The sequence below is a fragment of the Vulpes lagopus genome, chromosome 1, assembly GCF_018345385.1.
Source record: "Vulpes lagopus strain Blue_001 chromosome 1, ASM1834538v1, whole genome shotgun sequence".
NCBI lineage: Eukaryota > Metazoa > Chordata > Mammalia > Carnivora > Canidae > Vulpes > Vulpes lagopus.
This window is the reverse complement of record NC_054824.1, coordinates 165,922,593-165,935,461: the sequence shown is the minus strand read 5'-3', so window position 1 is coordinate 165,935,461 and position 12,869 is coordinate 165,922,593. Positions and strand designations below refer to the sequence as shown.

The 12,869-nt window shown below is 50.0% G+C and overlaps 1 protein-coding gene across 4 annotated transcripts in view; it reads right to left on the bottom strand.

Annotated features, from left to right (window-relative positions):
* FAM163A (family with sequence similarity 163 member A) overlaps positions 1 to 12,651 on the bottom strand; it is a 78,118-nt gene extending 65,467 nt beyond the window's left edge. For 2 of the 4 annotated variants that reach the window (XM_041731596.1, XM_041731466.1), the window contains exon 1: positions 12,486 to 12,651. The gene's annotated coding sequence lies outside the window, so the exon portion shown is untranslated. Of the gene's footprint in view, positions 1 to 12,135; positions 12,241 to 12,478 lie in introns of those variants that run through there. The other 2 variants (XM_041731658.1, XM_041731514.1) reach the window with 2 other exon arrangements.
* Positions 12,652 to 12,869: the final 218 nt, after the last annotated feature.

Here is a 12,869-nt window from a genome sequence, read left to right as displayed (position 1 = left end):
AGAGATGCCTACAGCATGTTCCAGCACTTCTCGTTGGTTCTACCACTTGGTCTGAGGAGAGATGCTGCCCAGCAGCTGGGTGAAACAGCTCTGTTCGCAGAGTCTGGAGGCTCGAGAGGACGCTGGCTTTAGCACCCACATACCCCTGAGATACTCTCATCACCCGTAGGACTTGGTATGGATTTCATGCCACTGTCTCAAATTTAACATGCTCAGAAACACCCTGAGGGTGCTCCTCCAAATTCTCCCCCAAACCACTGTCCACACAATCACCACTGTTCAGTTGTCTTGGCTCAAAAACATTAAGCCTTTAATATACAACATTTCCGGTCCCCTTAGAGACTGTTCCATACCTTCGCCCTTCTTCTCATGCTCCCCATCGGACCCCCATCTTCTTCATACAACCTTGTCGACATCATGGAGGGTACTGACATCCACCAAGGGTGAACCTTGGTCTTCTTGGCCCCATCCCTAGCCCAACCCAAAGTCTTATCCAGGATTACACCAATGCTCATCCTCTTTCCTCTGTATCTAAATGCTGAAAACTTCTTCCCTCCTGGTCAGTCCATCCTCCTACCTGTGGTCCATATCCTACCTCCTCCCTCTCTTTCCAGTCTAGGCTCCATTGAATATTCTCCCTGAGTGTACTTTCCCCACTTCGCCTTTTGGCTCTATCCCCTCAGCCCATGAACATGGTCGAGTTTCTTCCACTCCAAAAAACAACCCATTGCTTTTCCTCACATCCCCCTCCACCTGCTGTCCCAACTGTCTCTTTTCTCTTTCCCAACAAAGCTAGGAATATAAATCTACACTTGATGTCTCCACATCCTCACAATAATCACCCAGATATTGCTGCATTTCTCTGCCCTTCACAGCAAAACTCCTCAAATGTCTGTGTATACTTGCGTCTCTATTTTCTCATAACTCATTCATTGTGAATTGACTGAAACTCCCACCCACTACTCTGAAATCACTTCTGACAAAGGTCTTCAATGACCTCCGTGTTGCCCCTCCTGAAGAATCTACCAAGGGCTACCGACACCTACTTGAAACTCTTTATCCCTTAACTTTTCATCTTAACCACTTGTAATAGTACCTCATCTGGTTCAACTCACCCGGACTATTCCCTCAGAGACTGTCCCCTAGAGACCACTCCCCTCATAAACATGAGCCTTTGCCGAGATTCCATCGTTGTCTCCCCACCCCATGCCTGCCTTAGGCCCTCACCGGTCCGTGGACAATGCCCACAGCTATGTCACTAGACTGAAATCTAGGTTTCAGACTTGTATCACTAAGTGGCTCCTAGACATCGTATACTTGGCTATCCCACAGGAATCCTTAATTCGAATGGTCTCAAACAGACTTCATCATTTTACCTGCTCTTTCCCCAGCACTGTGGTGGGGAAAAGTGCTTTTCCTCCTCCTAATCAGTGGTACCATCATCCACCCAGTCCCTAAGCCCAGAACTTGTGAGTCATTCCAGTCTCCTCCCTCCATCTCTCCCCTCAAATCCATTCAACCACCAAATCTTATCCACCTCATCCCTTAAATGTTTCTAGGGTATATCCCTTCTCCATGTTTCTATTACCATTGACTTCATTTGCCTCATCAACTGTTTGTTAAACATTGACACTTTGTACACTCAAATCAACAAAGGCAACTGAGTTCCACATCCGCCTCCACCTAAATAAGCCTGCAAACTCTCCATTTTCAAGTCAGAGCTCTTTACTGCCCCTCTGAGCCTCTCCTTCATTGTACTTCCTGTCTCTCAGAATGGCGCCACCACTCCCCAGGCCTACCCCCCGCCTCCAAACTCTGAAGGTCATTTTAGATTCCTTACTCTCTCTTCCATCCCTCCCAACTCTTGACTAGACAGTTGCATTCCCCTGTGTGTGCCCAACCACCTACCCCTTGAGCCAGACATAGTATTTATTGCCTCTTACTGTTCCCAGTGTATCAGTCTGGCGTTTCTATTTAGACTATGAGATCTTTGAAGGCATGAACCATGTGTGGTATATTTCTGATTCCTCCAATGTGCCCAGCACAGCACCAGATAGAGTATGGCCAGCAGAGAAAAGTCAAAAGTGAAACCCATCGGCCAAGAGAAGCCTGGTGCTAAACTGTCAGCCCCCTGAGGTGAATGGTGTTATGTGTGTCTAACTCCTTTGCCACACAGTGAAAGACATTATTGGTATCAGCAAGACCTCAGGAAAGAAGTTGGAAATGATTCTCTGGGAGGCCTGGGAAAGATATTCCACCAAAGACACCACCACCACGGATTGTGGAGTCATCATGAGGACTCAGCCAATTTCTGAGGTCTTAAACCTGTGGGGGCACCCATCTGTAATGTTGTATGGTGTCCTCAAGTGGTACTCAGTGGCCCAAAGGCTTGGAAATACATTCCACCTGTTTTGTGGTGGCCATCTCACCTTGGAAATAAGCAACAGTTCAATCTTTTCATGAGTTTATTCCATCTTCTAGAATTAGAGTCTAGAGTGTTTCATTTCTGTTATTTTGCAAGAATCATTATTCCTTTGAGGTCCATGATATTTGATTATTCTTCTGGTCTATCCTTAACCCCATCACTGTCTCTCCTTCACTCACTGAGGACTTTAGGAACTGTCTCCCTTTCATCTGAGGTTCTTCTATCATCCTAAAAGTCTCCATATGCAAAAGGATGGCCTCTCTAACACCCTCGCCTCTTATTTCCATGACTTCCATAATGTCAGCAGCTTTTAGTTTCATTTCACCCACCCACTAGCAAGACCCTACCTTGGAATCATATCACTGATATTGTCCTCAGGTCAGTTTCATCTAGACCATCACCACTGTCTCCTGACCAATCCCTCTGCCACTGTCCAAAAATCTACAGTGGCTCTATGTCTCCTACAGGTTCAAGTCCAGATCCCACAGCCAGCCTGCTGCCCAGTGTCTCACCTTGTCACCATCACCTGGCATTTTCTGTTCTGACATTACTGGGACCAAATGCAGTTTCTTTTTTTTTTTTTTTTTTTTAATTTTTTAATTAATTTTTATTGGTGTTCAATTTACCAACATACAGAAAAACACCCAGTGCTCATCCCGTCAAGTGTCCACCTCAGTGCCCGTCACCCCTTCCCCTCCAACACCCGCCCTCCTCCCCTTCCACCAGTTCGTTTCCCCGAGTTAGGAGTCTTTATGTTCTGTCTCCCTTCCTGATATTTCCCAACATTTCTTCTCCCTTCCTTTATATTCCCTTTCACCATTATTCATATTCCCCAAATGAATGAGAACATACACTGTTTGTCCCTCTCCGATTGACTTATTTCACTCAGCATAATACCCTCCAGTTCCATCCACGTTGAAGCAAATGGTGGGTATTTGTCGTTTCTAATTGCTGAGTAATATTCCATTGTATACATAAACCACATCTTCTTTATCCATTCATCTTTCGATGGACACCAAGGCTCCTTCCACAGTTTGGCTATTGTGGCCATTGCTGATAGAAACATCGGGGTGCAGGTGTCCCGACGTTTCATTGCATCTGAATCTTTGGGGTAAATCCCCAACAGTGCAATTGCTGGGTCGTAGGGCAGGTCCTAAATGCAGTTTCCATTCTACTACCCGCCCCCTGCCTGCCCCAAACCATTTCCTGAGCTTCTTGGGCCTAACTGTGCCTTGAAGGCCCAGAAGATTTCCCTTCTTGTCTGCAAAGATGTTCCTTATCTATTTCCATTCTGGTCTACAAAGATGTTAATCTTGACATTCCAGCTCAAACACTACCTCACCAGGAAGCCTTCCCTGCCTAGTCTGGGCACTGCTAGGGGCTCTTTCTCCTGTGCTCCCCAGCATGTGATATAGTCATTACAACATTTATCAGATCAAATTAATATCACAAGGACAGGAACGATTCTTATTCATCTCTGTATCTCAGCCCCAGGTGCAGGTCTGGCTCAAAGTTGGCTTTACTGGATGTTATGAAAGAAATGAAAGAGTGAGGTCCACAGAAGTCCTGTCCTCTGTATATCAATGAGGTCAGAGGAGACTGGGCTCCTGAATTAATTGAACCTCTTCTCTTTTCACCCTGGCCCAGTGCCCTGTCCATATGCTTAACTCCCCTAATAGAATCTGCCCTGGCTCAGCACCACATACAAATAAATCCCTCAGCATTAAGAAGCAAAAGAGCTTCCAACTGCCTAGAGACTAAAGAAACTGGTGCTTCACAGATGGGAAGAGAGACAAGTGGTATATAGAGAGATGTCCACCTAATTTTTATGTACCAAATACCTGGGAGCATTGATGACTATTCCATACCAAAACCAGTTATGTGTTCAGCACTGTGCTAGCCACTGATGGTGAGAATAAAAGTTAAAAACAGCAGCATACATTTGTTGACGACTTTCTATGTGCCAGGCACAACTCCATGGAGTCAGCATCATGGTGATTATTTCCGTTTTACAGATAAGAAAATGAGTTCAATGTCCTACAGCTAATAAATGCTCCAATAGTATCATCTCTCACTAGTTTCTTCACCCTATCTCTTCACTGTGCTCAGTACCCCCATGCTGAAATAAACTTCTTCCTCCACCCTGCCTCTCCTCTAGCTGCCCTCCATCAGACAGCAACATCCTCATCTTCCACCACCTACCCTCATCCTACCTTCATCTGCCCTCATCCTACCATTCTTCTGTCCAGTTATCCCAAAGAATGGCCCCTCTCCTTCCCTCCACCTGCATGTTTGAGGCTGTCCACCCATTCTCCTAGGAACTTCCCATTATGAATTACCCTTCCTTGAACCTATTACTTCTCCATTCAAATGGAACCTTCCCATTGATGTTTAAAGGTGCTCAACCATCTCCCATTAAAACAGAACGAAATCACCCCATCTCTCCAACTATCACAGCCAAACCTCCGGAAAGACTTACTTATACATTCAGTGTCCACTTCCTCCTCCATCAACTAGTCTGACTCTTACCCATCACATCCCTGAAGCTCTTGTTTAAATCACCCGTGATCTCTATGTTTCTGAAGCCAATGGACTTTTACTGGTCCTCACTGTAATGGACTTCTCAGCAGCCCCTATGCTTCCTCTTCTCTTATGCAGGAAACACTCTGCCCTTGGGTTTCATGACATTTCTCCCTCCTGGCTCTTCTACTGTCTCTCTAGATCACCTTCTCTGCTTCCTTTCTAGGCTCATCCTAACTCAAAGCTATCCCCAGGCCTTTCTCTTCCATGCCTATCCTTCCTCCCTAGGCAGCCCCATCTACACCATGGTTTCATTTACCCCTGGAAGTTGATAACTTATGAGGTTATCTGAAGGTACATCTCCTGCCCAGACTTCTCCTCCAAACTCCTGCCTATATTTCCCCCTGGCTTCTTGACCTCTCCACTTAGATGGTTCAAAGGCTCCTCAAGTACAACGTGCTGAGATTGAACTCATGTTTCCTGTCTCAGGGAATGGTGCCTCCATCCACTCTGACAAAGCTGGCAGCCTAGGGCTCATCCCCAATATTTCCCTCTCACCTCTCACATCCAAACCATCACTTCCTGTCCATTCTACCTTCTAAAGTTCTCAAATCTATCTACTTCTATCTATCCCCACAACAAATGTCCCAGTACAAACAAATATCTCCTGATTGGTCTCCCTAGATCTTCCCTTGGCTGCCTCAAATATACCGTCCATACTCTACAGTCATGGAGATCCTTCTGAAATGGGAAATCTGGCCATGTCACTATCCTGCTTAAGGACTTCAGTGATTACCTGTTGCTTTAGAATCAACACCAGAGTCCCTACTGTGGCTGATAAGACTCCCTCTTGCCTCTCTCTCTCTCTCTCTCTTTTTTTTTTTTTTTTTTTTTTTGCTACCTCCTGTCTCTCTTGCTCGCCTCATATATTTCTCCCTCTCTTTCTCTGCATCCCAGTCCACTGGCCTTGGACACCTCAAAATGCCATGCCTGCTGTAGCCATGCCCCTCCCCCATCCCTGGAATACCCTTTCTCAGCTCCCAAACTCCCCTCACCTCCTGTGCTCCTACTCATTCTTCAGGTTCCAGCTGAACCATCGTTTTCCCCCAGGATGACTTCCCAGGTCCTTCCTGAGCAGCCCGGACCTCCTATTAAGCACCCTTATTATGCCATGGACCTCTACTTTATTGCTTTTATAAGTGTCACTTTACATTTACTTTGTGACAGATTTGTTTCCCCAAATGACTTCAAGCTCCAAGAGCTGGGGCTTTGACTGTTCTGGGTTTTTCCCCCTCCACACTGTATCCCCTGTGATATTCAGTAAATACTCGGCTGACATCATGAAAATGCAACCTAATCCTATCTAGCTCCTGCCCTCATTACTCTTCTGAAATTGCCCTTGCTAGAGTCATCAACAGCCTTCACACTGCCAAAACCGTGTGCCCGTGGATCCCTGGTGTCTACCAGCTGGACTGAGGGGTTCCTGGACTAGGAGAATCTTGGCAGTCGTTCCTTGATTCATAGAGAAAAAAAGTTCGCTGACAGGATATCCTCAACTTAAAGCTTGTTTTTTGTAAAGTTTTCTTTCTCAAAACTCGGTGTCTGCTACTCTCTTAGTTCAAACTACATATTCAGCCATTTTAAAATTGTGTGGTATTCTCCAGAAAGCACTGTGGTTGCCATGGGCTTCACATGAACAAGCGTTTGAGACCCACTGGCCAAAGCCAAAGAAATATTTTTAGCCGTCTAATTTGTTCTCTTGGTGGTATCTGGTAGTGGTTATCAAGTTGTTTATTCGTTTTGGCAACCAGCATTTATTGAGCACATATTATGTCTTCCCACAGCCCTTCATTGCTATTTTTACGATGGCATTTGTCACCTTCTCCTGTGATCTCTCCCAGGTACTGCAAGCTCCTAGGGACTACAGGGACCGTGGCTTTCTCTTTTCTCTCTCTCTCTCTCCTCTCTCTCTCTCTCTCTCTCCCTCTCTCTCCCTACCCAGCCCAGCACTTGGCCCAGGCACGTGGATCATCTTTGTTGCATGTAGGAATAAATGAATGAGTGAATACATGAGTGAATAAACAAAAGAACAAAATGCTGGGGCACAACTTGAATCCCCTTCCTAGTGCTCTGCTGCCTCTCCGCTGGGAAGCTCATGGTCCTGCAGTGCTTTGATGCAACAGCAATGCCAACTGCATATACGGAAGCTACCATCCATTATTATTTTAGCAAGTGAAATGAACCTGATATAAACACAATATAGCTTTATATTCTTGCACTTGTGGGAATCACTTCTAATATCTATCCATCATCAGGCCCTGTTGATTTTACCACCAAAAAAAAAAAAAAAATAGTGATTGCCTATTTTATGGGGATATAAACAGTTCTACTCTGTAAGCACAATGCCATGTATTGTGTCTGCAGCAGACCCTGAGTAAATAATATGATATTAATGTATCTTTAAACACCCCATATCCTACCAAAACCCATTCTCTTGGCCTCTTCTGCCCTTTCTCCGGAGCTTGTCCATCAAAATTGTACTTAACCTTCAAAGCCCAGCTCAAAACTCACTTCCCCCTCAAAAGTCCTTAACAGTCTCCTGGAATTACAGGGGCCAGCCCAGGGTTCACTTTAGCCCCCCTGCACGTGACCGCATGTCATCTGTAGCTCTACTTAGCACTTACTTCTTTGGCCTGCAGGGTCCTGCCGCTGAAGTGAGTGGTCCTCTCCCACACTGCCTTGTGCACAACTCAAGGCCGATGACCATGCCTTGCTCATCTTCCTGTCTTCCCAGGACCTTCAACAATACTCACTTCCACTAATATTTTGCTATGCTACGTAAACACCACATTTTTGTGTCATAAGGTGACTTTTTTTTTTTTTGACTTTTTTTTTTAATAGTTGGGGAGGGCACCTGGCTTTCCCCCTCATGGCTAGGTTCTAGCAGCCTTAGCAGAAAGCCCGGTCCAGCTTCTTGCTCTCACCCCCATGGGCAAGAGCTGAACAGAGAAGCAGCAGCTGCCCTTGCTCGAGAATTCATTTGGGGAAAAATTCAAGCTGTTACTTTTTGAAGTGGAATGGGAGTCAGACGTGAGCCCGAGCCAGTGAGCTGTGTGGGAGGAGAAAGGTTTACAGTGAGCTTGGCCCCCAGGCCCTTGGCTCTCAGACTGCTTTTGGCCAAACAGCAGAGAGACTCCCTGCACAGACCTGGGGCTTAGGGAGCCACCCTGCCCACCTTCTTCCCTGGGTACAGACACAGTGCCTCCCAAGCGTCTCCTTGCCACTAGTATCTGGGCCAAAGCAGAGACAACCCCTCCCTTTCCCCCTGCTCTGTCCCCGTGGAAGATCACAGTCCATGGAGCCCAGCCCTAACGTGCATGCAGAGACAGAAGCAGGAAAGATGGAAATCAAACAAAGAATGCTGACTGCTTTGTCCCTGAACTGTGCCTTCTACAAACCCATCCAGACTGCAAATATTCCAGCTCATCCATCAAAGTGTATAACCCTCAACCACATGCTGTTATAACCCAAACTGAGTCTCTGAGCACCTGGGATGCTCCTGTGCCCCCGCTGCAGGGCCGCTATGCCCAGAAGGAGAATCACTGGAGGATGAGCAGAAAGGTGCTGCTTGATGGCAAAGAGCCTGGGCTCTCACACATACCTGATCAGGAGATTAAGTGAGATGATGTAGGCAGAGTGCTTAGCAGAGTACCTCGTGCTCCTATGAAGGCTTCCCACCTAACAGTGCTGGGAGACCCCTTGCCATGGGGCTGGCACGAAGTCTTTCTTCTCCTGCTTCTGCCATTCAACAGCCTGTCTTACCTGGAGGAGGGAAGGCAGGACCTGACACTTGCCCCCACGCCCTTCATGCACCCGGCAGCTTCCAGGGTGGGTGATCATCTGATCAGGGGCAGAAGGGATTTCTGGTGGGGCTGGGGCGGGGAGGTTGCTGAGCCAGGCCATCTGTGCTGACGGGAGGCACCTAAAGGGACGTTCTGGGACACGTTGTTTGATGCCACCACAGCCGCATCAATAACCTTCCTTCCTCCTCTGGGACAATACAGCCCTAGACCCCAGCACAATTTTCAAAACTTTTCTTTCAAGTGTATCTCTCTTCCTCTCCTTTCTGAAGTCCAAATGTAACACCAGAAATAGACCTACTGCCCTCACTGATGTGCAGCCACACCTCTCCTCCCGCTCCCTTTCTTAAGGCTGTCCAGGCACTGACAGTGTCTCCTGTGTAGGGGAATATCAGGGCAATAAAAAGGATAGTTTCTATTTCTTCATATTGTTTTCAAGCCTCAAGGGTCATATCTTGCCTTCCCAGCTGTCTAAAGGCACCTCTCCCTCCAGCTTTCCAAGCACGATCTGGGTAAGGAAATTGTGGATGGCCCAGAGCCTATGGGCCCTGTGTGTTCTCAGGGCCCTTTGGCTTTTACACCTCCTAATGGAACCTCTCAAGCAACCTGAGGGCAAGAAAAAAGGATTTTTTAAAATAGTTAATGTTTTCACACATTTCAAAACCAAAAGGGTACAGAAGGGTTTATAGGTCTACTCTCTCTGAAGGCAACAGATCTCACTAGATTTTTTTGTATCTAGTTATGTACATAGGAGCAAATATCTTGGAATTCTCTGCCTCCTCCTTCATAACATAAACAGTAGTATAATATAAACCCTCTGTGAACATTTTCCACTTAGCCATGTATCTTAGAAACCATTCCCTATTAGTTATAGAAAAATTTCCTAAGTCTTTTTTTTTTTTTTTAATGAATGAATAGGACAGTATTCAACAACCTGGAGGTACCACAAGATATTTAACAAGTCCCTCTTGGATGAGCACATAAACTGTTCTTTCGTAGCTCAAATGATGCTATACTGTACATCTGCCTTTGTGCCCATGGGTGAGTATAAGGGCAAGCTCGATTCCTAAAGATGAAACCCACTGGGCCGGATGCTATGGGCACTTCTAATTTGGGTAGATGTTTCTAAAACACCCTGCAAAGAAGTTGTACCCTTTTACTCTTCCAACAGCAACATATGAAAGGGGCTGTTTCTCCAGGACTTCATCAGCAGCTTACCAATTTTTTTGATGTTTGCTAACTGAAAGGTAAACAAGAATGCCATTGCAGTTTGTACTTTACATATTAAAGAATCCATCCTTTGTGATTAAACCCGAGTCCTCAAGGGAACAGGAATGGAGCTCGAGTCCTCAAGGGAACAGGAATGGAGCGCATGCAGCTTTACCAGGCCAGCACTTTCCCTAAGGCCTAACAGGGCCACATCATCTCTTGGACCTACAAATAACATGTTTATTCACAATGGCTCTGGATTTTCAGCTACCACATGTGTGTCTGTTCTTAACAGGAGGAGAGTGGCACTGTGGAAGGAGCAGGGACTTTGGAACTGGGCATCCTGGCTTCACAGAACAGCTCTGTCACTCACTAGCTTTATGCTCTTAGCAAATTATTTAGCCTCTCCCAAACTCAAGTCTCCTCACATGAAATATGGGGATAATAATATTGATTTTGCAAGGCCTTGTGTCTGGCACAGAGAAGGGACTTAATAAGTGGTAGCAGTTTTCATTAGTGTTAATGATCATCAGGTCAGATTCTAAACCTCAGGGCACTTTTCACAATTGATGAGACCTGGAATGGCCCAGCCAGGGCCAGTCTGTTAAGAGGCCAGCTAGGTGATTCCCAGGTTCTGCTCTGATCCACCCCAGCCTCCTTCCAAAGTTATCAGGAGACATCACTAAAATCCCAGCCTGGGCCTCTGGGTGAGGGTGGGCTCCTCTGTTGCCAGATGATGTTTGCACTCAGCCTGAAGCCTCTCTGGACTAAGTAGAGCTCATTTCCAATTACAGATGGGCCCACTGGAGACAAAACAGAGATCCTCAAGCAAAGTATGAGAGACTTGCTCTCACCAGTACTGGAGCCCATTCTGCTTTTCCAGAGCAATTTTCGATAAGGTCAGTCAATGCAAATTTCAAGTTCTGGCAAGAATGCCCGTGATGCCCACAACTACAGATGCACACATCTATGCATGTGACACAGACGCCCTGCCCCCACCCCCAAAGGATTTCAGATGCTTTTCTCATTCACACATGGTCCTCTCTCATTTCATCCCCCAGGTGGCAAAAATTATGGCCATGCTCCTCTGTAGGGGGCGGGGGGGGGGTTACTCTGAGAAGGGTGCAGCTGATTTGCCCAACATCACACCTGATCCACCCTGGGTGCCCACACGCCCCCGATCTATATGCTGGTTTAGATCCTCGCAGGCACTGGAGCTGGGACCTCTGGAGAGGTCTGAGAACTTATTGCTCTCAGAGAATACACCTTTGCTCTTTCTTCCCCTTGATCCACCTCTGTCAGCTTAACGGAAAGGGGCAGGAGCTGAATGTAATTCCAAGTACTTCGTCAGAACCGAAAGGAAGCTGCTGCCCACCCACCCCCACCCCGCCCCCCGGGAAGACTCCAAATCCCAGCGCAGGTCAGGCAGGGTGCACCTGTGAGACCTGAAGCCCCCGCCCCCATCACGACTTGTCCCTCACACTGTATAAAACGTGGGCCTCGCTCAGCCACTGGAGGACAGGACAGGGCACAGATCCGACTGCGTAGACGCCAACTCCTGCCAGTGACACTGGACAGCCCCCCCCCCCCCCAGCCCTGCGGGTGAGAATCCCCAGCGCCAACCCGGGACCACCCAGGCGGCCGGGCTGGGGGAGGGTCCGGGGCTCGGCAGACTGCGAAGGACGCGAGGGCGAGGAGGGGCGGGGGCCGCCGCGGTTGGATGCCCCCCCCCCCCCGCCGGGCCCAACTTGCTAGAAAGAGCAAACTTCCAGGGCCCCACAACTGACCCAGAGAAAAGGAATGCCCGGGTGTGATGGAAACGCGCGGTGGCGACTGTAGCCCAAGGGCAGCGGCGGCGAAGCCAGACCTGCACCCCCGCCCCGCTCTCCCCCCTCGGCCCAGCTCACGGCGCGCGGCCCCGGCTGCCGGGGACCCGGACGCCCCGGCGGGGACGGCGACCCCAGGCCGCGAGCGCAGCGCGCCCCCTCCCGCGGTCCAACTTCAGCCCAACCGCGGCAAGGCAGGCGCGGGGGCGCCGTCGGTCGGAGCGTCCCGGTTCCCCGCGCCCCCGCCCCCGCCCCCGCCCCCGCCGCGGAGCTCAGCCCGGCCCCGCTCACTCACGCGCGCCGGGCGGTCCCGCCGAGGGGGCAGCGTCGCGGGCCGGGGCCGCCGCATGCTCCGGGCGGTCGCGGGCGCCGGGGCGCAGCAGCCGTGTGCGCTCCGGCCAGGGGAAGGCGCTCGCCCAGCAGCCGCGGGCGGAGACACGGACCGGCAAGTCCGGCCCCGAGGCGGGGACAGCCCCCCCCCTCGGGCGAGCCACGCGCAGCCCCGCACGGCCCCCGGGCCAAGGCGCCCTCGAAGTGCGCCCCGGGCCGGCACTCGCCCGCGCGGAGCCCGGCGCTCCGCGGCCTCGCCCCCCCCCCGTGTCTTCTCCCCGGAACCGGGGCTCGGGGGGCGCCCTGACCCGTTACCGCGGCCGAGCAGCTCCGCGCCGGCGGCTACTCCCGCGTCCTTCCGAGCGCCCCGGCCCGGGGCTGCCCGCGCGAGGCTCCTCGGCGTCCCCCGGCGCTCCGAGCACTGGCCCTGCACCGAGCCGACAGCCTCATCGCCCCGCCAGGTGGCCCGGGCGGGGGCAGGTTCCGAGCCACCTGATTGGCGCTGCCCCGGTCCGGAGAATCCCCGCCGACAGGCTGCTCGCACCAGGGCGAAGCGAACGGACCCAGCGCGCCGGTGCCTTGCGCAGACCTGGGCTCCGCGGCCTTTCCGCCTTACGAGTGGAAGCGCAGGGCAGCCCGGGGGGCGCGGCGGTTTAGCGCCGCCTGGGGGCCCGGGATCGAGTCCCACGTCGGGCTCCC